Source organism: Callorhinus ursinus, unplaced genomic scaffold (assembly GCF_003265705.2).
Source record: "Callorhinus ursinus isolate GAN/ISIS: 27379988/994484 unplaced genomic scaffold, GSC_fseal_2.0 scaffold33, whole genome shotgun sequence".
NCBI classification, from domain to species: Eukaryota; Metazoa; Chordata; class Mammalia; order Carnivora; family Otariidae; genus Callorhinus; species Callorhinus ursinus.
In genome coordinates, this window is record NW_027397095.1 from 10,562,050 (window position 1) to 10,587,259 (window position 25,210).

Genomic DNA, 25,210 nt, shown 5'->3' on the forward strand with positions numbered 1-25,210 from the left:
CCTTACATGTTTAATTCAGTAACAAAAAAGCTTTCTTCTCTCACTTCCGAAAACATGCTGGACACCAATTACTATAACATATAAAGACAAACATATAAAAAATTATATAGTTATGCTTGCATCTTTAACTTCAAATGACTTGCTAATTCATTAAAATTATCCCCCGAAAAAGTAAAAATACACAAAAAATCTGTTTTTCTATGATAGTGTTTAAAAATCTTAAAGTAATTTTGATTTTTTGGTAAAAGAATTAACTGTTTCAAAGTTCTTTTAACTCAATCCCAAGTGGTCTCAAGATAAAAAATAAAAAGCTGCAAAACAGAGAGCCATCACTAACAAGGTCCCTCAGAACCCACATATTATTAAGGAGTGAGGGAAGCACTTAAAGTAGCTAGGTGTGTTACTTCCCTAAAAATGCAGAAACAGTCAGCTGCTAACAGCCAGCAAATTTAGCACATACAAGCATGCCAATCTATTATCTTAACACTCCTTAACACTCCTCCCAAAGGATTACATCCTTCTATCTATGAGAATCACATCCAAGAAATACATATAACCTGAAATGCCACCATCACTATAATACCAACACTTTAAAGTAGGAACTACCTAAATGTCCAGCCATATGTTAATTTATGGTACAAAACTGCAATCAATAGAAAACTCCTACAATGAAACTTTATGATGACTAGCAACATGGGTCAAGTTTGATGCATCAAAGCCCTATATTAGGATGCAATATTACAACAGAAAAGCAGCAGCAAAGGAAAACAGCATATCAGGGTGGTGACAATGTAGGTGGTTTTTACATTTTTAATTTACAATTTTACTGTTCATATGGAAAAAGTAAATTATGAGGGTGGAAATGTATTTTTTAATGTCCTCTTTTAAAACCTCAACTACCTGAGGAATTATAAAATATCTCTGCTGGTAAAACCTGATTTATTCATATTTCAGGTCCATAATCTCATAAAGTATCTACAAAAAAACTGAGTGTTATCATAAAATTATCTTTTTTTAAAAAAGTAATCTCTACACCCAACATGGGACTCAAACTCATGACCCTGAGATCAAGAGTCACATGCTTTACCAACCGAACCACCCAGGAGCCCCTGAAAAACGATCTTTATCATGTTCATCTACTCAAGATTAGCAGGGAACAAAAACTTTATGAACTCCTGACAAGACCCATAGGCATGCTCCTTTTACTGGCCTATCTGCTTAGAAGACAACAGGAGGAAGTCTGTCATTTAGGTTGAGATCATGAAATGTTAAAAGGTAAACTTAGTTCCTACAGTAGTACATTTAATCAAAACAGGCACGTTATTATCATTCCTTACATCAAATGATAGGTGGCAACTTTGAGTAAATAGTTAAGAAATGAAAAGCTCACCAAAAAATTGTTATATGTAAAAACATACATTCAAAAGAAGAAAATCTACTTCCCCTTTAATGTTACTAAGAACTTAAAAAAAGATTTCTCCTTGCTCAAAAAGGTATTTTTCCTCCCTATCTTTATCTCCCCAATTTCTGCTATAAGTCTTCTGAGGAGATGACAAGATGAAAAGAATGACAAATCAAGCAATGATCATGTATACCCTGACCAGGTAAAAAAAAAATTTAACCAAAACATTTTTTAAGCCCCTGGAGGCTTCAACTCACGACTCTGAGATCAAGACCTGAGCCAAACAAGATGAAGGGTCAGATGCGCAACCGACAGTCACCCAGGCGCCCCTAACCAAAACATTTTTTGATAGCAAACTCCTATCATAGCCACATACGTGTATCATTTGCAAATATATTTTCATTTCCATAAGCCTGGATGGAGTCCTTAAGAATTTCTAATGGTAGTTTGAGTATCATGTTGGGTGTAGGGATTACTTAAAAATAAAAATCTCAAAAGTAAATAAAAATAAGAGAGACTTGCAAAAAAAAAAAAGAATTTCTAATGGTAGCACCTGCTCTAGCACAGGAAAAGGTAGCCTGGAAATGGTACTGGAAGAAATCTGCATACTTAAGAGAATTAATTACCCTGTCTACATTTTCTAACTAACTGATAGGTCAAATATCTGCCCTTACAAACTTAAAAAATAATATACAGAAGGAAGGCAGGAGGCCAAAAGTAAAAAGACTTTCTCAAGTAACTAAATAGACAAATTGAACACAACTAACGCCACAACACTTCTGAAACAATTTCTACTTTCAGGAAGAAGGGAAGGAGCAAGCTGGGGCACAGATATGGCATCACTACACATTGCCAGAAACGAAAGCCAGACAGAACTGGAAACATCCACCTGTTCCCCTCCTATTTTTAAGTATGTGATAGTAGGTGCTCAGCAATCTTCCTTGTTTCCTTGTCTACCCACATTCCCCCAATACTTTCCAAATAGGACTCCAGTCCTAAACACAATTAGAATCACCTGGCCCAACCTACATACTCAGCTTGCCCCAGATCTCGACCATCAGTTCTGATTTCTGTAGAAAATTTAGCATGCCACTCCTGAACTTGGCAACAAATGAGTACTACCAGTTGTGGATTGGGGTGGGGAGAAGAGGGAGATAAGAAAAAGGTTCTGCCTCATTCCTGCAGACCCACTACTCTTTCACCCTATACTCAGTTGTACCCTGTGCCTGAGTCATCCCAGGATCAATACTCTGCTTTGTTCTTGCTATAAATTTTCTACCAACCCCATCCCAGGAACTGGATTCCTGCCCCTAAACTCTAAAAACAGTCTCTCTGTGTCTCTCCAGTTGCCCTAATCTGAATGCCACAACCTCCTCTCATCTGTCTACCATACTGGCACTGGCTGCTGCTAGACGCTGGACATCATATCATACCTGATATACTGGACATATATCAACTATCCAATTCCAAGTCTGCTGCTTCCCCAGTGTGCCCTAACAAGCTGCAGTTGATTTTTATAAATAAATATCAAAACATATAAATACCAAGTAAATATCAAGCTAAGTATTAAAAGAGATAAAATATTTGTTTTATCATATACTATCACCTTAAAATCTTATCTCAGTCTGCCAAGGTCAATAGCATGAATAATTTTTAAAAATACTGTCAATGATCACTCTTCATCTCACTTATACCAGAATACCCGTATTCAGCTTTTTGCAGTTAATTTAAAAAATATATATGCCCCCACTGATGTAACTTTCTGTATGTTAAGACATCATGAATAAACAGTGATAATTACAACTGGGTGTAGCGACTATCAACATTTCAGAGGTGAGACCCAATTAGCTGGTATAAATGAATATCTAGATCTGAAAATCAAAAATACAACCATGAGCTAAATTCATGTGTGAACACTTGTAAATGGTATACAACATTAATATAAGCACAGTGCACTATTACCATCAAGCCCACTTCACAATGGGCACCGCTGGCTCGCTGGCAGACTGCATATATCTGCAATAGCAGATTATCAAGACAGATTTCATAGCAAAGTAGATGAAAACATCTACTGGATTTTCAGCCTGGATTTCAAGGGAAATCCAAATTTTTATTTCACATATTCTCAGATTACATTAAAATTTCACATTTATTCAAGGTGTACAAAAAGTTATCTAAATGAAATACTGAGTGTTTATTACTAATTCACAGGAAGATGGATACAATTGTAATTAAAATAACAATAAAACTAAGTTAATAACAATAAACAATAATAAAAGCGAAGTGTAAACAAGCTAAACCACTTTATGGAGGATAATGGGAAATTTTAATATAAAATTTAGAATTGTGGGGCGCCTGGATGGCTCAGTGTTTAAGCGTCTGCCTTAGGCTTGGGTCATGATCCCAGCCTCCTGGGATCGAGCCCCATGTGAGCCCCATGTCCCATTCCCCACTCAGTGAGGAGTCTGCTTCTCCCTCTGCCCCTGGCCCTGCTTGTGCTTTCTCACTCTCTCAAATAAAATCTTTAAAAAATTATTAAAATTTAAAATTGCAGTTACTACTAGTAAGCACAAAATTTCTGTCATTTTAGTATGACCACAAAACACAACATACATGCTACATATTTAATGTTTTTGTGCCTTCCATTTCTGTTAGATAACACCCTATTAAAATACCTAGCATTAGCATCCACTTGATACAAACTGCTAAACTTTCTACTAACATGCACAGTATACAATTCACAGGCTTGAATTATATTCATATTGAAGTTTGGAAATCCAATATGCTTTCCCAATGAAGTTTATAAATCAGTATAGATACTTCCCATTTCTTATTTCAGATCTAAGAGGTTGGTTCTTCATTTGGTAATTCCACACAAAGACAAGGACAGAAGTGTCTTATGTATTGTACTCTGTATTTATTTAAATTCTAACCTTTAGCTTTCCTAAAGATTAAAACATGTAAATGACTTTTCATTTTTACTTTTTTAAAGATTTTATTTATTTTATTTGTCAGAGAGAGAGAGAGGAGAGAGCACAAGCAGGGGGAGTGGCAGGCAGAGGGAGAGGGAGAAGCAGGCTCCCCACCTAGCAAGGAACCCGATGTGGGAACTCAATCCCAGGACTCCTGGGATCATGACCTGAGCTGAAGGCAGATGCTTAATCGACCGAGCCACAGAGGCGTCCCATAAACGACTTTTTAAAAGTTAAATTTAAGCCAGATAGACACTACAAAAAACCTCAGACCAACATCCCTGATGAACACCAATACAGAAATCCTCCTAGCAAACCAAATTCAACAGCACATTATTAAGTATTATACACCATGACCAAGTGGGATTTATTTCCAGAATGCAAGGCTGGTGCAATGTACGAAAATCAAGCAATGCACCATATTAAGAGAATGAAGGACAAAAAATTTCATAATCGTCTCAATTGGTGCAGAAAAAGCATCTGATAAAATTCAACACCTTTCCATGATAAAAATACTCAACAAAGTAGGAATAGCAGGAAAGTACTTCAATATAACAAAGGCCACTTATGAAAAGCTCACAGCTAATATGATACTGAATGGTAAAAGACTGAAACTTTCCCTTTTAAGATCAGAAATAAGGCAAGGATGCCTGTTCTCACCACTTCTATTCAGCATAGTATTAGGAGTCCTACCTAAAACAGTTAAGCAAGAAAAAGAAATAAAAGATATCCAAATTTTAAAGGAAGAAGTAAAATTATCTGTTTGCAGATGATATGACCTTATACATAGAAGAGCCCAAAAATTTCACATTCACACACACACACACACACACACACACACACACACACACACACACACACACACAAAAACCTATTAGAATAAATTCAGCAAAGTTGCAGGATACATAGTCAACACACAAAAATCAGTCGTGCTTCTATACACTAACAATGAACAATCCAAAAGGAAACTAAGAAAATAATTCTATTTACAAAACACCAAAACAAAAAAAATTCTTAGGAATAAACCTAACTAAGGGAGGTGGAAGACTTATATACTGAAAATTACAAAACACTGCTGGATGAAATTAAAGACGACACTTGGGGTGCCTGACTGGCTCAGTCAATGGAGCATGCAACTCTTGGTCTCAGGGTTATGAGTTTGAGCCCCACACTGGATGTAGAGATTACTTAAAAATAAAATGTTGGAGAAAAAAAAGAAAATAAAGAAGACTCAAGTAAGTCTAAAGATACCCTATGTAAACTGAATGGATTACTGTTATTATTAAGATGTCCAAACTACCCAAAACAATCTACAGATTCAATGCAATCCCTATCAAAATCTCAAGAGCATTTTTTTTGCAGAAACAAAAAAATTCATCATAAAACTCAAGGTACTACAAATAACCCAAACAATCTGGGGGGAAAAAAAGGAAACAAAGTTGGAGGAATCACACTTCCTGATTTCAAAACATATCACAAAACTACAACAATCAAACAGTGTGCTACTGGCATAAAGACAGACATACAGACCCAACAGAATAGAATGGAGAGGGCAGAAATAAATCCTTGCATACACATCCAAATTATTTTTGACAGGAGTGCCAAGACCACTCCATTGGGAAAGGACAGTTTCTTCAAAAACTGGTGCTAGAAAAACTGGATATCCATTCAAAATATGAAGATGAACTATTCATTATCTCACACCATATACAAAAAATTAAAAATGGGTTAAAGACCTAAATCTAAGACCTAAAACTATAAGAGTTCTACAAGAAAACATAGAGGATAAGCCTCATACACTGGACTCGGCAATGATTTCTTGGATATGACACCATAAACAGGTAATAAAAGCAAAAATAGACAAATGAGACTACATCAAAAATTTTACACATCAAAGGACACAATCAACATACTGAAAAGGCAAACTACAGAATGGGAGAAAATATCTGCAAAATGTATCTGGTAAGAGGTTAATATCCAGAATATATAAAGAATTCCTACAACTCAACAACAAAAAATCAAGTAACACAAAAAATGTGTAAAGGACTTGAATCAAAATCAAATCAAAACCACAATGAGATACCACCTCATACCCTCTGAGACGGCTAGAATCAAAATACACGCAAGCATCTGCAAAGATGTGTAAAAAATTAAACACCTGTGCACTGCTAGTAGGATTGCAAAACTGTGCATCTGCTATGCAAAACAGTATGGGGGTTCCCCAAAAATTCTTAAATGGAACTACCGTATGATCCAACAATCCCCACTTCCAGGTACATATCCAAAACAAATGAAAGCTGATTCTCAAGATTATTTGTACACCCACATTCATAGCAGCACTGTTCATTCACAATAGCCAAGAGGTGGAAGCAGCCCACATGTCCATCAGTAGCTGAATGAATAAACAAAGTAAGATGTATACAAACAAGGGAATATTATTCATCCTTAACAAGGAAGGAAATCCTGTCACATGCTACAACATTCATGAACCTCCAAGACATTATGTTACATGAAATAAGCCAGTCAGTCACAAAAAGACAAATACTGTATGACTCCACTGAAATGAGGTACCTAAAGTAATCAAATTCATAGAAACAGAAAGTAGAATGGTGTTTACCCGGTGGAAGGAGTGGGAAAAGGGGAGTTGTTTAATGAGTACAGAGTTTCAGATTTTCAAGATGAAAAGTTCTGGAGATGTTGCACAACAGTGTCAATGTAATTGCTGAACTGCCCACCATTAGGATGGGAGGCATTTGGATGGCTCAGTTAAGCACTGGACTCTTGATTTTGGCTCAGGTCATGATCTCAGAGTCGTTAAGACTGAACCCCGTGTTGGGCTCCACGCTGGGCATGGAGCCTACTTAAGATTCTCACTCTCCCTCTACCCCTCCCTCCACCCCCTCAGGATATCTATCGCTCTAAAAAAAAAAAAGGTTAAGATGGTAAATTTCATGAGTTTTTACAATAAAAAATTAAATTTCAACCTTTTATCAATTTATCATATAAACTCACAAGATTGTATAAATCACCAAACATTTGAGAACACCTTTCTACTGAGCAAGCATACTTTAGACCTTAACTTTTGGTATCTTTTGAAATATAATTTTCTTTTGGGGGGGTGGCAGATGAGAGAGGGAGAGAGAGAATCTTAAGCACAGGGCTCGATCTCACAACCCTGAGATCATGACCTGAGCTGAAATCAAAAGTCAGACGTGAACCAATTGAGCCACACGGTACCCCTGAAATATAATTTTATAAATAAGCCACTAACAATTGATATCTACACTCAAAAGTACTTTGTTTTGGCAAACAGATTTTGTTATCTATTTAATATGGTAAAAATGAACCAAAGCTTGTGCAACTTTATGGCAAAGGATCCAAAAAAATACCTAGCTTTAAAAAAAAAAAAAAAATGGAAGCACTTGGTTGAACAATGCTAGTCCCAGCTACATTTTCAAATTTACTCACCACATGGTATGAAAACGATCATTGAAACCCATTTAATAAATGTTCAACATTTCTCTCCCTTGTTCAAAATTTGATGGAATAAGTTTCATAGTTTCCCACAAGAGAATAGCATATAACTTAAAGCTGGAAAAAAGCAACAAGAACCTTCTAGCAGCAATCAAGCAAGCTGCTAGATTGCATGGGCTAACATGCTAGAATTGCATCATGTGATGATACTAGGAACTAAAAGTTACTGATCCCTAAAATATAGCATGTGCTTCCATTAAATTTGGGGGAGGGAGCTTATCATTTGTGTACATCATAAAGATGATCCAGTAAGAAGAGATATCAAAATGTTAAAACATATACAGATTACTGGTACTAGACGTTACAAGGGGCCCCCACATTTTGCTCTGTAACCTATTCCATTTTTAGTGCCTTTATACACCCATGAGTGTATTTCATCCACCTTCGTATGCCATCCAGTGATGAAAGACAGGGAGACAAGACCAACTCTCAATCTGAGCTCTAAGATGATGGGAATTTTTTAAAGTCCTGGAGCAATGAGACCAAAAGACTACCTTGTTTCTAAACCACCACAAATATATTAAAGCATCCTGAAAAACAGCCCCCAAAGAATTATCTAAATGCTAAAAAAGGAAGCGAAATAATAATTCAGCACATATTTAATATTAATAATGATATGCTACTAAGGGAAGATATATACTAGAACTAATGTTTTAAGTATTAGGTACCCTTGAAAGTATACTATACTGCAGAGAACTCAAAACTACTATCTTAAATTGGAGAGGTTTATAGTTATTGCCAGCTTACTTTTAAGACATAATTTGTTGTACTAATGATTTTATCTGCTCAGTCATTAGGAAAGAAACTTCTCAATTAGAAAATTCTTTCTACAGAAAAACACGTGTTGCAATGATCCACTTCACAAAATAATTTAGCAAAAATCTGAAAACAACGTGCATAAGGAGATTCTTCATACACAAGTGTCTCCCATTTTATTCTACGATTATTACTTTGGCAAAGTGCTCAAAATGCTCTTTTCATCATGAAAAGCAATCTCTACCATCAGCGATTATGCTCAGTTTTCCTGATTAATAAATTCCAAACAAGAAAAAGATTTCCTCTTCAACTGCTTCTTGCAAATTATTCTGCTCATGTTTGCCAAATATCCCACTCATGTCATTTTACTTAAAAGTTTTACTTCATTATGGCCCCCACCCCAACACACAGGTTAGTCCTGTTATCACCTGCTTTGGCTAGCAATAACAACTTCCTAGGTATTCAACTATATTTCACCTCTTTTTCTAAAATTACAGTAACAAGCAGTTTCTCAACTGTATTTCACCTCTCTTTTTCTGTCTAGAATTACAGAGTAAAAAGCAGATTTCTCCAATGATATAATAATCATCAGCATAATTACTAGCAAACCTATCTCACTAATTCATACTGATCATAACTTGCAGACAGATCATGAAATGGTTCAGGTCAGTATGGCAGATTCAACTCTCACACCATGGAAGACATCATCAACACAACTCTTAACATCTTCTGTTAGGTCTGGCACTTAATGTCTATAACAAATTGTTTTGGCCAGTATACTACTTTCAAGAAAGAACAGTAAAATAAAAATGTAAATATGGATGTATTTGCACAAAAAGAACTACTGGAAGGATTGACAAGAAACATTTTTTAAGTTGCCTATAAGAGGGAGGGGATGAAAGAAAGAATAGCAAAGGCAGGAGTCTCTGGAGACTTCTATGCATACCTCTATATTGAATTTTAATGTTTTTTTTTTTGAATTTTAACTTTTGATTTAGAAAAACGAATTACCTATTCGAGACATGAAACTGAATTTCTGAAATTCCTGAGTTGAAAGAATTTAGAAAAATAAACCTAATCGTGTACATGAGGGAACAGGAGTATACAGAGAAAGCACTTATAGTAAGACTGCAAAACACAACATCCTTAGTGAGATGAACTCCATAGACAAAAAGAAATAATAAAGAAAATTTAGGGGGTGCCTGGGTGGCTCAGTTGGTTAAGTATCTGCCTTTGGCTCAGGTCATGATCCCAGGGTCCTGGGATCAAGCCCCACATCGGGCTCCCTCTTCAGTGGGGAGTCTGCTTCTCCCTCTCCCTGTGCCCTGCTGCTCTCCCTGCTTGTGCTCTCTCTGTCAAATAAATAAATGAAATCTTAAAAAAAAAAAAAATTTAGACTTTACTTAATAGTTTTGTTGTTTGTTGTAATACTGACTCTGTTCTTCTGAAGCTATTTTTCTTTTTACTGTAGGATAGCAAATGAAGTAACCATGTTAATGGTATTAAAACTCAAGAGGTTAAGTGTAAGAGAAAAAAGGTAATTATCAAAAAAACTTTTTTTAGGGGCGCCTGGGTGGCTCAGTTGGTTAAGCGACTGCCCTCGGCTCAGGTCATGATCCTGGAGTCCCGGGATCGAGTCCCGCATCAGGCTCCCTGCTCGGCGAGGGGCCTGCTTCTCCCTCTGACCCTCTTTCCCTCTCGTGCTTTCTATCTCTCATTCTCTCTCTCTCTCAAATAAATAAAATCTTTAAAAAAAAAAAAAAAACTTTTTTTAACAAAGTATTTTAATTTTTTTTTAAAGATTTTATTTTATTGGGGCGCCTGGGTGGCTCAGTCGTTAAGCGTCTGCCTTCGGCTCAGGTCATGATCCCAGGGTCCTGGGATCGAGCCCCGCATCTGGCTCCCTGCTTGGCGGGAAGCCTGCTTCTCCCTCCCCCACTCCCCCTGCTTGTGTTCCTGCTCTCCCTGTGTCTCTCTCTGTCAAATAAATAAATAAAATCTTTAAAAAAAAAAAGATTTTATTTTATTTATTTGAAACAGAGAGAGAGCACAAGAGGGGGTAGGGTGAGAGGGAGAAGCAGACTCCCCGCCGAGCAGGGTGCTTGATGCGGGACTCGATCCCAGGACTCCGGGATCATAACCTGAGCTGAAGGCAGTCGCTTACCAAATGAGCCACCCAGGCACCCAAAAAAAACTTTTATAATAACACATGTTAAAACTGAATTGAAGAAAGTGCGAATAAAAACCACAATAAGATATCACTCCTATCAGAATGGCCAAGATAAAAAAAGGAGTGACAAAATCAAATGGCAGCAAAGATGCAAAGAAACTGATTCTCTTATACTGCTGGTGGAAATGTAAAATGACACAGCCACTCTGGTAAAATGTGTAGAAGTTACTTCTAAAAGCCATACATGCTTGCCACAAAAAAGAAATGATCTTTTTTTTAGATTTTATTTATTTTCATTTGAGAGAGAGAAAGTGCATGCTGGGCGAGTGGGGTAAGGGGCAGAGGGAGAGGGAGAAGCAGACTCCCTGCTGAGCAGGGCTCCATCCCAGGACCCTGAGATCATGACCTGAGCCAAAGCAAGACACTTAACTGACTGAGCCACCCAGGTGCCCCAAGAAATGATCTTTATGTGACCAGATAGAAGTGTTAGCTAAAAGCTATGGTGGTGATCATACTGCGATATATAAATGTATCATCAACACACTGTACACCTTAAATTTATACAATGTCATATGTAAATTGTATTGTTATACGTAAAAGTTTTTAAAGCTAGAAAACCATATATATATTTACCATAAGAACCAGCACTTAGGGCGCCTGGGTGGCTCAGTTGGTTAAGCGACTGCCTTTGGCTCAGGTCATGATCCTGGAGTCGCAGGATAGAGTCCCACATCGGGCTCCCTGCTCAGCAGGGAGTCTGCTTCTCCCTCTGACCCTCTTCCCTCTTGTGCTCTCTCTCATTTTCTCTCTCTCAAATAAATAAAATCTTAAAAAAAAGTATTAAAAAAAAAAAGAACCAGCACTTATTCCCAAGCATTTATCCCAGAGAAATGGAAATCTATGTCCACACAAAAATATGAATGTAAATGTTCACAGTTTTATTTGTAAAGGCCAAAAATAGGAAATGATTTTGTTCTAGGTTGAATTGTGTCCCCCCAAAATTCATATTTTGAAATCCTAATCCCACATACCTTGGAATGTGACCTTATTTGGAGTTAGGGTATTTACAGAAGTTATCAAGTTAAAATAAGGACTTCAGTATGGGCCCTAATCCTATATGACTTGTGTCTTTATAAAAAGGGGAAATTTGGGGGGCCGTGGCTGGCTCAGTTGGTGGAGCAAGCAACTCTTGATCTTAGAGTTGTGGGTTTGAGCCCCACATTGGGTATAGATTATTTAAAAATAAAAAAAAATCTTTTAAAAATGGGGGAGGGGGGATTTGGAGAGACATGTACACAGTGAGAACATCAGATGAAGACGGAGGTGGAGACCAAGGTGATGCTTTTATAAACCAAGGAACACCAAAGATTGTCAGCAACCACAAGAAGCTTGGCAAGAGACACTGAACAGACTCTCTCCCACAGCCCTCAGAAAGAACCAGCCTTGCTGACACCATGATCTGGGATATCTAGCCTCCAGAAGTGCAAAACAATAGATTGGTCATTTAAGCCACCCACTTTCTGGTACTTTTTAATGAGAACACTAGCAAAGTAATACAAACTGATATAAACACTAATTCAAATATCCTTCAATGAGTCAATGGTTAAACAAACTGTGGTACATCCATACTGTGGAATATGACTCAGTGATACAAAGGAATTAACTGATGGAATGCAACAACTTGGATGGATCTCAAGACAATTATGTTGAGTGAAGAAAAGCTAATCTCAACAGGTTATATACTGTATGACTTCCATTTATGTAAGAGCCTCCAGAATGACATGATTATAGTGAACAAATTAGTGGCTGCCAGGGATTTGGGACAAAAATGAGGAAGATGAGGGAGGGGGATGAATATAACTATAAACAAGCAGTATGAGGGATCTTTGTGATGATGTAACAGTTCTCTATCTTTGTGGTGGTTGTTAAACCCATCTACACCTGTGATATTGTGAAATTGGACAGCATCAGGGGCGCCTGGGTGGCTCAGATGGTTAAGCATCTGCCTTCAGCTCAGGTCATGATCTCCAAGTCCTGGCCCTGTGTCCGGCTCCCTACTCCGTGGGAAGTCTGCTTCTCCCTCTCCCTGCTATCTCTTTCTTTAAAATGAGTAAAATCTTTTTTAAAAATTGGAGAGAATCATAAACACAAACACAGTCACACAAATGAGTGCACATATAACTGTAAAAATCTAAATAAACTCTGTGGATTCCACCAATACCAATTTCTTGGTTTTGATATTGTACTATAGTTATGCAAGATGTTTTCATTGGTTGAAACTGAATCAAGAATACATGGAAACTTCTCTCCGGTTTGGTAACTTCTTATGAATCTAGTATTATGCCAAAATAAAACTTTAAAATGTCTAATCAAATTCCTAGCAAGGTTTGGGGTGCCTGGGTGGCTCTGTTGGTTGAGCATCCAACTCTTGGTTTCAGCTCGGGTCATGATCTTGGGGTCATGGGATGGAGCCCCTTGTCAGGCTCCATGCTCAGCACAGAGTCCACTTAAGATTCCTTCCCTCTCCCTCTCCCAGCCTGTGCCTGCACACATTCTCTCTCTCTTTCTCTCTCTCTCTCTCTAATAAATAAATAAATAAAACCTTTTTAAAAAATCCTAACAAGTTTTTTTTTCCCTTCAAAAATCAACAAACTGATCCTTACGTTAAAAGGCAAAAAAATTACAACTGCCAAAACAATTCTGAAACAGAACCAATTTAGAGAACCCACACTATACACTATATCACAGCTTACTATAAAGCTACAGTAATTAAGACAGTACAAATGGTGATCAAGACAAACCAACAGAACTAGAAACCTGAAATAGACCCACATACTCATGGTCACTTGGTTTCTGACAAAAGTACCAAGGCATTTCAATGAAGAAAGACAGTCCTTTGCAAAGGGTTGGATACCCATGTGCCAAAAAAGGTTACTTAATCCACACCTCGTAACAAATGCAAAAATTAACTCAAAATGAATGTTAGACTCAATGTAAAAACCTAAAAGTATAAAATTTCTAGGTGGCTTTACCTGTGATCACTAAAAGGTAAAAAACAATCCAAATATCCTTCAACTGGTGAACGGATAAGCAAATTACATTACACCCATACAATGGAATACCACCCAATAATAAAAAGAAACAAACTTCTGATACACATGACTCAGCTGAATCTCAAATGCATTATGCTAAGTGAAAGGAGCCAGGCTCAATAAGCTACTTATTGTAGGATTCCATTTATATGACAGTCTAGAAAAGGCAAAAACCAACCAACCAACCAACCAACCTACGGACATAAAACAGATCAGTGGTTGCCAGGGGCTCAGGCTGGGAAGAAAGACTGACTGTACCAAGGATTATTGGGGAGATCTGGGGGTGGAGGTACTGGAACTGTAATATATCTTGATGGTGAAGATGTTAATATAACTATATACAAATGCCAAAACTCACAGAACTGTACACTAAAAAAGAGTGAACTGGACTTTATGTAAAATATCTTAATAAAAAGTTTTAAAATCTGTGTCCATCAGTGCTGTCCCCAACTACCACTCAAATGCTTCCTTCTAATTAATTTCTCCAACATCTACACTGGAACCCCAAAACTATGGTTTAGCTACTTGAACAGTATTTAATTCAGTGTTGCTCTGGTCATTTTAATCAATTAACACATAAGCTGTCCCTCATACCAATGGACACAATTAAAGATTGTAGCCAAAGGCCATAAGCATTTGTAATTTTAACAGATAATACCAAAATTAGCCTCCCTAGACAAAGTTATACCAATCTGTACTTCCACCAGCAACAAACATGTGGGTCTGTTTCTGCACATTCACTAACAGCACTGTCAAGGCTTCTGAATTTTGGGGGTACCTGGGTGGTGCAGTCAGTTAAGTGTCCCACTCTAGGTTTCAGCTTCTGTTGTGATCTCAGCGTCATGAGATAGAGCCCTGTGTCTGCTCCTCGGCCAGCGCAGTCGGCTTGTCCCTCTCCCTCTCCCCCCCCACGTGCACACACACCTTTCTCTTTCTCAAATAATAAATAAATGTTTAAAAAATATTAAAAAAAAAAGATTTTCAAATTTTTGCCAATCTGCTATTATGAAAAATTCAGGATACAGGAGAATCTCCTTAAATGAGGTTCCACTTCACAAACTTAGAAACCAAAAATAATCCCATTATTCAAAATTGATAAACCAAAAGATTTAGATAATGCAGTATTCATCATTATCTGAACTCCTGCTAATGAAAACCAGGAACCAAATAGGTCTGGCTAAAGAGGAGTACTTGTAGTTTTAATTTGCACTTCTCTAATTTCCTTATGTTTATTTAACAGCCATTCTTATTGTCTTTTCCTCTGTTCAAGTCATTTGCCCGTTTTCCAAAAAGGCTGATGATCTCTTTCTTGCCAACTTCAAAAAGCTCTTTAAGTGTTAGGATAGTCTTTCAAGCTAAATAAAAGATTCTCTCCACTGCTTCCACAAAGACAGATCACTTCCTGCTAAAATGGCCTCCTTGTGCAATTCAACGGTTGTTACATACAGCCCCTATCATCTCTCCTAGTCTGACTAAACCTTGTCCACCAAGGCTTTATCTTCCAGTCTGCTCACCTCTTTATCTGCTCCCATTGCCACATACAAAAGTTATTATCTTTTGCACTTGAGATCTGAGATCAGCCATCTCCTCTTGAGCTAGCTCATTACTCTCCATGCTTCTTTGATGCACTACCTACCCCCCTTACATATTTTTTGTAATCTGCACATTTTATCTCTCTCCAGAAAGTATGCTTTTACAAAAGTTTGCAAAGGGTTTTTTTCTGTTCACCTCGTTATTTCTGTACCATACCCAAAAAGAAAAATGCCCTTACATCATGGTAAAACCAGAAGTCTTATCAAAAGTTAAGTAATGTCATAAAATGGTTTCTATAATACATCAACTTCCACTTAACACTGATGAACACTGAATATTTTTTCAAAGGTTAAGAGTTTTGCCCAAGGTCACACAGGTGTTAAGAGGCAAAAATCTGGGCTTGAACCTGTCTTCTGCATATTTGCTTCACAAATAGATGGGTATCTGGTTAGGCTAATCCACATACCATCTCTTCAGAACATAAATGAGATTATGCTCTTAAAATCTTCTGAATCAGTCCATTTCAAATATAAGAGGTGTTGGGTTTCCTTCCTCTGTATTTAAATATCTAAAACAATTACACAGAAAAAGCCCTGAAAGGGGTGCCTGGGTGGCTCAGTCATTGGGCATCTGCCTTCGGCTCAGGTCACGATCCCAGAGTCCTGGATTGAGCCCCGCATCAGGCTCCCTGCTCCACGGGAGTCTGCTTCTACCTCTCCCACTCCCCCTGCTTGTGCTCCTGCTCTCACCCTCTGTCAAATAAATAAATAAAATCTTTAAAAAAAAAAGCCCTGAAATATATACCTTGTTCAATACATGCACTAAAAACAATTGTTTCCTTACAACTGTGTACACAAAATGATCTCTAGCAAAATCTTGAGCAGAAAATCCTCAAAAGCTGCATTTTACTATCAATCTTATTATAAAGCAAATACGCATTTGCCGCCTGTAATTGTGCTTTTCTGAGGGGGAGCAGTGGCTCCACCATAATACCTACAGTTGGTCACTTAATAAATAAATAATGGAAAAGTCTACATGTAAAAAGAGTGGTTCTCTTAAATTTCAATTGCATAAGAATCACGAAATGCTTGTTTTTTTAAAGATTTTATTTATTTTTTGTCAGAGAGACAGAGAGAAAGCACAAGCAGGGGGAGCATCAGGCAGAGGAAGCAGGCCCCCGCTGAGCAGGGAGCCTGAGGCGGGGCTCAATCCCAGGACCCTGGGATCACGACCTGAGCTGAAGGCAGATGCTTAACTGACTGAGCCACCCAGGCGTCCCTAAAATGCTTATTAAAATGCAATGTCACAGGACCCACACCTAGGGCTTCTTCAGTAATCTGTATAAAAGTCTCAGATTATCTGTATTATTCATAAATCCCCTATATAGGTGGGTCCATACCACACTTTAAGAAAAGCTGCTGTAAGCCACAGAATCTGCAACCTCTGATACACAGAATGATCCAGTTTTAGAGGCAGAGAAGGCATGAGTAGTTGGGAAGAGAAAAAAAACACACTTCCCCTTTCCTGCCTTGGGCCACTTAATCACCTGAACCTTATTCACTCAAATACCAGAAACCCACAGCTCAATTCATTTCCCCAAAATGTCCTTAAGAAGCTTCCCAGAGTCTAAGCCACCAGTGGTCACCATACCACTCTTCTTTCCACAAGAAGGAAATGGGTCTTTTCTAGAAGATAATGCCCAAGTTTAAGTCAACCAAGATAGAAAATCTCCAGGAACTTTATTCCGTATGGACTTCAATCTGCCACTAGAATCTTCTTCCTCTTTCCAATTTCTATATTCTATAGAAACACCAGGAGCTGCTACTTTCTAGAAAGTCTGAATAACCCAAGACAAAAGTTTACTTAATTGAAAGCAAGTATCAGATAAAGTTTATTTAAAAAAAAAAAACTGAGTTTAAGAAAAATACAAGATAACCTCTTTTAGCACCTGTCCTATTTTAACACCACCAAGCCCCTTTCCAATCCTGAGGAGATCGTGTAACGACGAAAAACAAAAACTAATGTTTTTATTAATGAAACTGAACCTATGGCTCCAATTACAAGTCTTGTCTCATTATTCCTCAAAAGGTATGGTTTCTTCAGCCTGAAGCCTTAACCACCCTCTTCTACTCAACCTAGAACCATTCTTTAAAGCCCAATAAAAACCCTAGCTTCTAACATCAGTTCCTGGTATCCTCTCAACCTAGCTATTCCTCCCCCACCCTAACCCCAAATCCATTGCCTAACTACCCTTTTCTGTTTACCTAGCATTTATTTCAGCCTTTAAACAATAAATATTCTAATAATGATAATATTATCCGTTATGAAATTCTCGACTCCAGCCCTTAATGAATCGCTCCTTACAAGTGCAAAACACTTATAGTTAAATGCACAAAATAAAGAATTTCAATTCAAATACTAAGCACCTCTATACTAGCACTGTGATAGCCCTGGTGATAAAAATAACAGGCACAATTTTCAAAATTTAAAAAAGAATGAAGATGAATAAAACATGAACTCCATTTAATGACCATAATGCTGACGTCTTTAGGGGTAGAAAGGTACTAATGTCTGCAACTTACTTTGAAATGCATCAAAAAAAAAAAGTCAACGACAATGGATGGAAGGGAGCAATGGTTAGATGGATGGATATTTGACATAACAAGTACAGCAAAATGTTAAAGACAGAATCTAGGTGATGGATATATGGGTGATCACTGTACAATTATGTATGTTGTAAATTTTTCATAATATTGGGGGAAATGAATAAAACACAGTCACCCTCCTTAAATGAGCTCACATTACAGTGAAGGTGTCACCCAAGCAATTACACAATTGAGTGTAGTGAAATAAATATGCATAGGAAGCCCCAGTGCACAGAGAAGTGGCTCCTAACTGGGAAAGAGGAGCTTAGATATGGTTTCCATGTGACCTCAATCTAAATCTGGAAGGACATATACAGTTATGCTGGCAAGTGGGTGCAGGAATATTCCAGGCATTAGAAGGCTCAAGCAAAGAAACATGTAGGCATCACACAGCGTGGTATGTTAAGAGAACTAAGAGCAGTTGGATACTACTACAATGTATTAGGAAGAGGGAGAGAAGGAGTAGGTCGGTTGGTTTGGAATGCCCTGATAAACTTCTACTGAATCTCAATCACTACTCACCCCAAGGCACACTCCTTTTACTCTCCCACAAAATCACTACCTCTTTCTATTCCTATACTTTACGCAAGTTTCCATCATTACAATAATGATCCTGTATTTTTATGTTTTTGTTTCCTTAGCTACCTTCTGTATTAAGAACATGAACTCTTGAGGACAAAAATTGCATCTTATACACAATTCATCACTCTGAAAAGACACCATTATAATACATATATAAAGTTTTTTTTGACATAAAGTATGCCCTAAATCACTTCCCCATGAACTTCCCACACAAGAGAAATTGTCTAGGCTTAGTATAAAGAATAATACAATACCACTTTTTGTGGAAGAAAAAACAATAAGTTACCTGTATTCCCAGAAAAAAAATCTACATTTTTAAAAGCTATGGGGGATATTAGATTCATAAATATGAAGTATACACTGCTAAAAAAATGTGATGTTATAAAATGTAACACAGTCATCAAGTGGAAAGAACAAATTACAGACCAATAGATATAAGCTTTTTAAAAAAATTTTGTAAAGATTTATTTGAGAGAGTGAGAGTGCTTGCACACACACATGAGAGTGGGGGGCGGATGGAGGGAGAGGAGAGAGAATCTCAAGCAGACTTCCCACTGAGCATGCAGCCCAACGTGGGGCTCAAACTCACCACCTGGAGATCATGACCTAAGCAGAAATCAAAAGTTGGGACACTTAATCAACTGAGCCACCCAGGCACCCTAAGCCTTTTTTTTTTTTTTAAGATTTTAAGTAATTTCTACATCCAATGTGGAGCTTGAACTCACAACCCTGAGATCAAGAGTCCCATGCTCCACCAACTGAGCCAACCAGAAATCCCACACACCAATACATACAAATATGATACAATTTGTTTATGCTTACAAAATTTCTAGAAGGATACAAAGAAACTATTAGCAGTGGTTACTTCTGAAACTGGGAATGGAGGGATTGGAATTTTTCACATTACACTCTTTCTGCACTGAATTTTTATCATGGGTAGAGTTCATTATTTTTATACAAGTAATAGTAGTTATTCCTTCTTTCAAAGTAGTTTGCTCTAAACATTGTAAAAATCCTTTAAAGACATGAAAACCATACTACACTAGAGAACCTGTAAGTCTTCCAATGTTTGTGTAAAATACACAAGAAAGGTGAACATTCCAAAGAATACAGAGAATTCTCAATGGTTTCACTTGTAGACATATTCCCTGAATATTAGTTTAAAACAAATCAGACAGACTGCCTGGGTGGCTCAGTTGGTTGAGCACCCAACTCTTGGTTTTGGCTGAGGTCATGACCTCCTGGGCTGTGGGATCCAGCCCCACTTTGGGCTCCACACTCAGAGAGGAGTCAGCTTGGAGATTCTCTCCCTCTACCCTTTCCCCGACCACCACCTTCCCACACTCATGCGAGCACGTTAGCAGTCTCTCTCTCTCAAATGGATAAATAAATCTTTAAAAAAATTTTTTAAAGAAACAAATCAGGGACACCCGGGAGGCTCAGTTAAGCATCTGCCTTCAGCTCAGGTCAGGATCCCAGGGTCCTGGGATTGAGTCCCACATGGGGCTCCTTGCTCAGCAGGGAGCCTGCTTCTCCCTCTGCCTGCAGCTCCCTTGCTTGTGCTCTCTCTCTCTGACAAATAAAATCTTTAAAAAAATCAGACACACAGAGGAGTGTGTACAAGAGCACAAACACAGTGGTGGCGGTGGGGGAAATCAATTTACCAATACCCTTAACTGGAACACAACTCGGAACAACTGAAAAAGTATCCTGGTAAGTTTTCAAACCATCAAGACCATCATATTATTTACACAGGCAAATTCTAACAAGCTTATTTTAAAATCCATATATAAATGAGAAATACAAGAATCAATGGTGCACTGTGTCTTGTAGTACTCACAGATGAATGGAAAAGGAGAAGGAATCAAAACTAACACCTCAACCAGTCTTTTTTATGGAAGCAATGAAACAGAAAAGAACACAAATACCATAAAATATATCAACCATAAAATGTATGAAGTTATTTGAAAGGTAGAGGGCAGTAAAGTATTTGCTTTGCTGATTGACAAGCTATACAAAAAGCAATGGGCATAGAAGATTACAGTGAATGGTTTCCCTCATAATACTGCATTGGGACATATATCTGGGGCTTAAAGCATGCTTCTTTCATGTCACCAAGAAGTTGAAGATTCTCAAATCCATTAAGGGAAAAAAATGGTTATATAATATAGGTCTACTTATTGTAGCTGCAATTTTCAAGAAGAAGAAGAAGAACACTAAAATTCCATGGTAAAATGCAATAGGTTGACTGATAATATGCACTGAGAGTCCACTGGAAGAATAAAGTAAAAAGCCACTAGTTGAGAGTATTAAAGTCCCCTGAAAGTATAAGATACAATATATTGGACCATGTCATCTAGGTCAAACCCCCTGAATATTTTAAGGGCAATGCTCTTCAATGCACACTACACAGGAAGCGTATGACCTTGGTTTCCACAAAATTACCTTTAAGAAACTCAGAACAATCACATAGCATCTACTACCCTAATAAATCACTTATTTTCATTTTTCTTCCCAGGCTTTGTCTATATATGTGTGCATGAATGCCTCGGTGTAAATTTTTTCAAAAATATAAACACAGGGGCACCTGGGTGGCTCAGTTGGTTAAGCAACTGCCTTCGGCTCAGGTCATGATCCTGGAGTCCGGGGATCGAGTCCCGCGTCGGGCTCCCTGCTCAGCAGGGAGTCTGCTTCTCCCTCTGACCCTCTTCCCTCTCGTGCTCTCTCTCATTCTCTCTCTCTCAAATAAATAAATAAAATCAAAAAATATATAAACACAAAACAGGGGCACCTGGGTGGCTCAGTCAGTTGAGCATCCGACTCTTGATTTCAGCTCAGGTCATGATCTCAGGGTTGTAGGATCAAGCCCTGAGTCGGGGCGGGGGGGCGGATCTGCTTCTCTCCCTCTCCCTTTGCCCCTCCCCCTGCTTGCCCACTTGCTCTCTCTAAACTCCAAAATAAATAAATCTTTAAAACTATAAACACAGAATGGATAATAGTGCATAATTTTTCATTGGTATATGCACTTCTGCCATTTCTGTAATATTCATAATAAAAACTACTAAGGGTTTCATGAAATTCCACTAGATATGATGTACCATAACCTACTTATTTATTGTTAGACATTAAGACTGACCCCAATATTTCACTGTAACTAACACTGCTTCCTGTACATAGATTTTATGTTGAATTATTCCTGATTTCCTCATTAGATCCAAGATCAACATTTATTTTAGGGCTCTTGATTACAGACAAAGTACATTTCTACAATTTTTGGCTATTTGTAAAATGGGAAATAGGCACCCATTTGCAAGGTTGCTGCCTAAGAATTTAAGATGACAGCTGCCAAGCACTTCATTAGTGTCTGGCACTTAGTAAGACTCAATAAGTGGTAGTAATATTATTAAAACCTTCAAGTCCACTAACATTTAAGATCAGAATAGTTGTTTCTATCAATTCGTATGAATGCTAAGTAATATAAAACCTTTGCTACATATTTACCACAAATGCTTTCTCAAATTTTTAAGTTTTATTTAAGTAATCTCTATACCTAACATGGGGCTCATCCCCACAACCCCAAGATCAAGCATCACATGCTCTCCCAAATGAACCAGCCAGGTGCCCCCAAATTTGTTTTCATCTTAGTTGTTCCTTTCCGTATTGCAAAAAATGAGTTTCATATGTAACATTTTGTAAAAATAATATTAACATTATGGAGCACATTCCATGTGTCAGAAACTTAACATAATATACATCTTTAATTACTTTAAGGGAGGTAATATCCTGCCCATTTGGAGCTAGGTAATTTCCACAAGGTCACACAGTTGAGAAACAGGAGTCGTGAGATTCCAACTTAAATTTGCATAGCTCTAAGGTTTATGTTCTTTCCACTAACCAAAGATGCCTCAAAATACATACAAATATTTCAGGAAGCTATTCAACATTACAAGTATACACATGAACCAGAAAACTATTAAGAAACCCAAATACCTTTGTTACCAGCCAGCCAATTCATTCAGTGGCATATACATTTCTAAGATCAAAGACACGGAAGATTAAAAACAATACAGAACCAATCTGAGGAGAGCTGGATTGCAATCCTGGCACATTTAGCTTTGCAATGTTAAATTCATAATTTATATATGTGAGATTAAGAGTCATTAAAGCTTCTTCCTTATCTAAAAGTCTTTAGTTCTAAGGAACACAGAACCAGGAAACAAAGATGCATGTTCTAGAGTTTATTTTACCAAATTTAGTTGTGTGACCTTGAGCCATGTTTGGCACCTCTGAAAGGCTAACTCCTACTTTGTAAAACTGCCTAAATACCACAAGACCTCCATCCCCCTAAAGGATTATTATGATGACAAAGTGAAAGTGCTATGTAAACTCTACAATGCACTAAAATTATGGTGGAATCATCACTACTGTTATACTTGATTAACACACATAATGAGCAGCACATGTGGAATTTAATATTAAGTAATATGTTCGACACTGGAAAATACAGTGCAAGCAAACATACTTCCCCTCCCCCAATCCTCCTACAAGATGGTGGCAAAAAAGCAATATAGTTTCTAACTACTATTTTCTCACCTGCTTCAGATTTTTTTTCTGCAACTTGCAAAAGAAACTATGTTTGGAAATACACCAAATCAGATGCTTAAGAGTAAAGTTTGTCTTAACTTGTGAAGATAAAAATGATCAGAAAAAAATATGCTAATAGTCATAACTCAGATAATTAGCTCAGACAGTTACATATAGCAGAAGATTTATTTAATGAACTTTGGAGACTAGTGTCTTTTTTAGCCTTACCACTAATTTCTTGTATTCTATAGTAATACTGACAAGCCCCTCAGATCTCAAAACTTTTTCCACTTCTTGGGGCGCCTGGGTGGCTCAGTCGTTAAGCGTCTGCCTTCGGCTCAGGTCATGATCCCAGGGTCTTGGGATCGAGCCCCACGTCAGGCTCCCTGCTCCGCGGGGAGCCTGCTTCTCCCTCTCCCACTCCCCCTGCTTGTGTTCCCTCTCTCACTGTATCTCTATCAGATAAATAAATAAAATCTTTAAAAAAAAAAAACTTTTTCCACTTCTCAAAACGATTTAAACAAAAAGCAAAAAACCCTGAGTGATTTCTAAAAGTTCATTTAGTTACATTCAACACTAAAACTGTATTTATTTCTAAATAGTTCATCAGCATCCAGATAAATCACTATCATTTTTTAAAGTAGGCTCCACGCCCAATGTGGGGCTCAAACTCACGACCCTGAGATCAAGAGTCTCATGCTCTACCAACTGAGCCAGCCAGGCACCCCAAGTATCCAGATAAATTACTAAATAAGTCATTCATTCAACAAATATTTGAGGACCTTCTAGGCACCAGGCACTGTCAGAGCCACCAAGGTTACGGCATTAAACCACAAAGTCCCCACTCCCATGGTGCTTACATTCTAGTAAGGGAAAGAAAGACCACAAAGAGGGCGCCTGGGTGGCTCAGTCGTTAAGCGTCTGCCTTCGGCTCAGGTCATGATCCCAGGGTCCTGGGATCGAGCCCCGCATCGGGCTCCCCGCTCCGCGGGGAACCTGCTTCTCCCTCTCCCACTCCCCCTGCTTGTGTTCCCTCTCTCACTATCTCTGTCAAATAAATAAAATCTTAAAAAAAAAAAGAAAAGAAAATTAACTATTCTATATTTCCATTTGCCCCAACTTCTCTCCCCAGACCTGAAAACTGTTCACTACAAAGTTGCTAGTGCAGAGGCACCTGGCTGGCTCAGTCCGTAGAGCATGCAACTCTTGATCTCAGGGGTTGTGAGTTCAAGCCCCACACTGGGCATAGAACTTACTTTAAAAAAAAAGTTGGGGCACCTGGGTGGCTCAGTCAGTTAAGCCATCTGCCTTCGGCTCAGGTCATGATCCCAGGGGTCCTGGGACCAAGCCCGTGTCAGGCTCTCTGCACCTAGCGCAGAGTCGGCCTCAGATTCTCTCTCCCCTTCCCTCTTTTATCCCTCCTCCCACTCACACTCTCTAAATAAATAAAACTTTTTAAGTTGCCAGTGCATCTTTTTTTTTAAGATTTTTTTTTTTTTTGCCAGTGCATCTTTAATTACTCGAAAGTTAGATAGTCAAGAACATTCTCAGATAGCCTAAAAAAAGAAGGATATCTTCTTGAGGGGCGCCTGGGTGGCTCAGTCGTTAAGCATCTGCCTTCAGCTCAGGTCATGATCCTGGGGTCTCTCATCGGGCTTCCTGCTCAGCGGGAGGCCTGCTTCTCCCTCACCCTCTCCCCCTGCTTGTGTTCCCTCTATGTGTCTTTCTCTGTCAAATAAATAAATCTTCAAAAGAAAAAAGAGAGAGAGAAGGGTTATCTTTTTCCATTGGTTTCACAATGCCTTGGCACTGACAAAATCTCAATAGGGAATCTATGGACTTTCTTCCTGGAAGTAGTCTATGGACTACCAACTGACATAACCATAAATGCAATCATGTAATTATTTCTTTAATCATGCAATTTTTAAAAAAGAATGTCT

At 38.0% G+C, this 25,210-nt stretch overlaps 1 protein-coding gene and 1 non-coding gene across 7 annotated transcripts in view; both read right to left on the bottom strand.

Moving 5' to 3' along the window:
* Positions 1-25,210, bottom strand: part of STAG2 (STAG2 cohesin complex component) — a 130,476-nt gene that overhangs the window by 83,706 nt on the left and 21,560 nt on the right. The gene's annotated exons all lie outside the window — the stretch shown is intronic.
* TRNAK-CUU (transfer RNA lysine (anticodon CUU)) lies at positions 23,921-23,993 on the bottom strand. Its single transcript has one exon. It is a non-coding gene; the product is annotated as a tRNA-Lys (tRNA).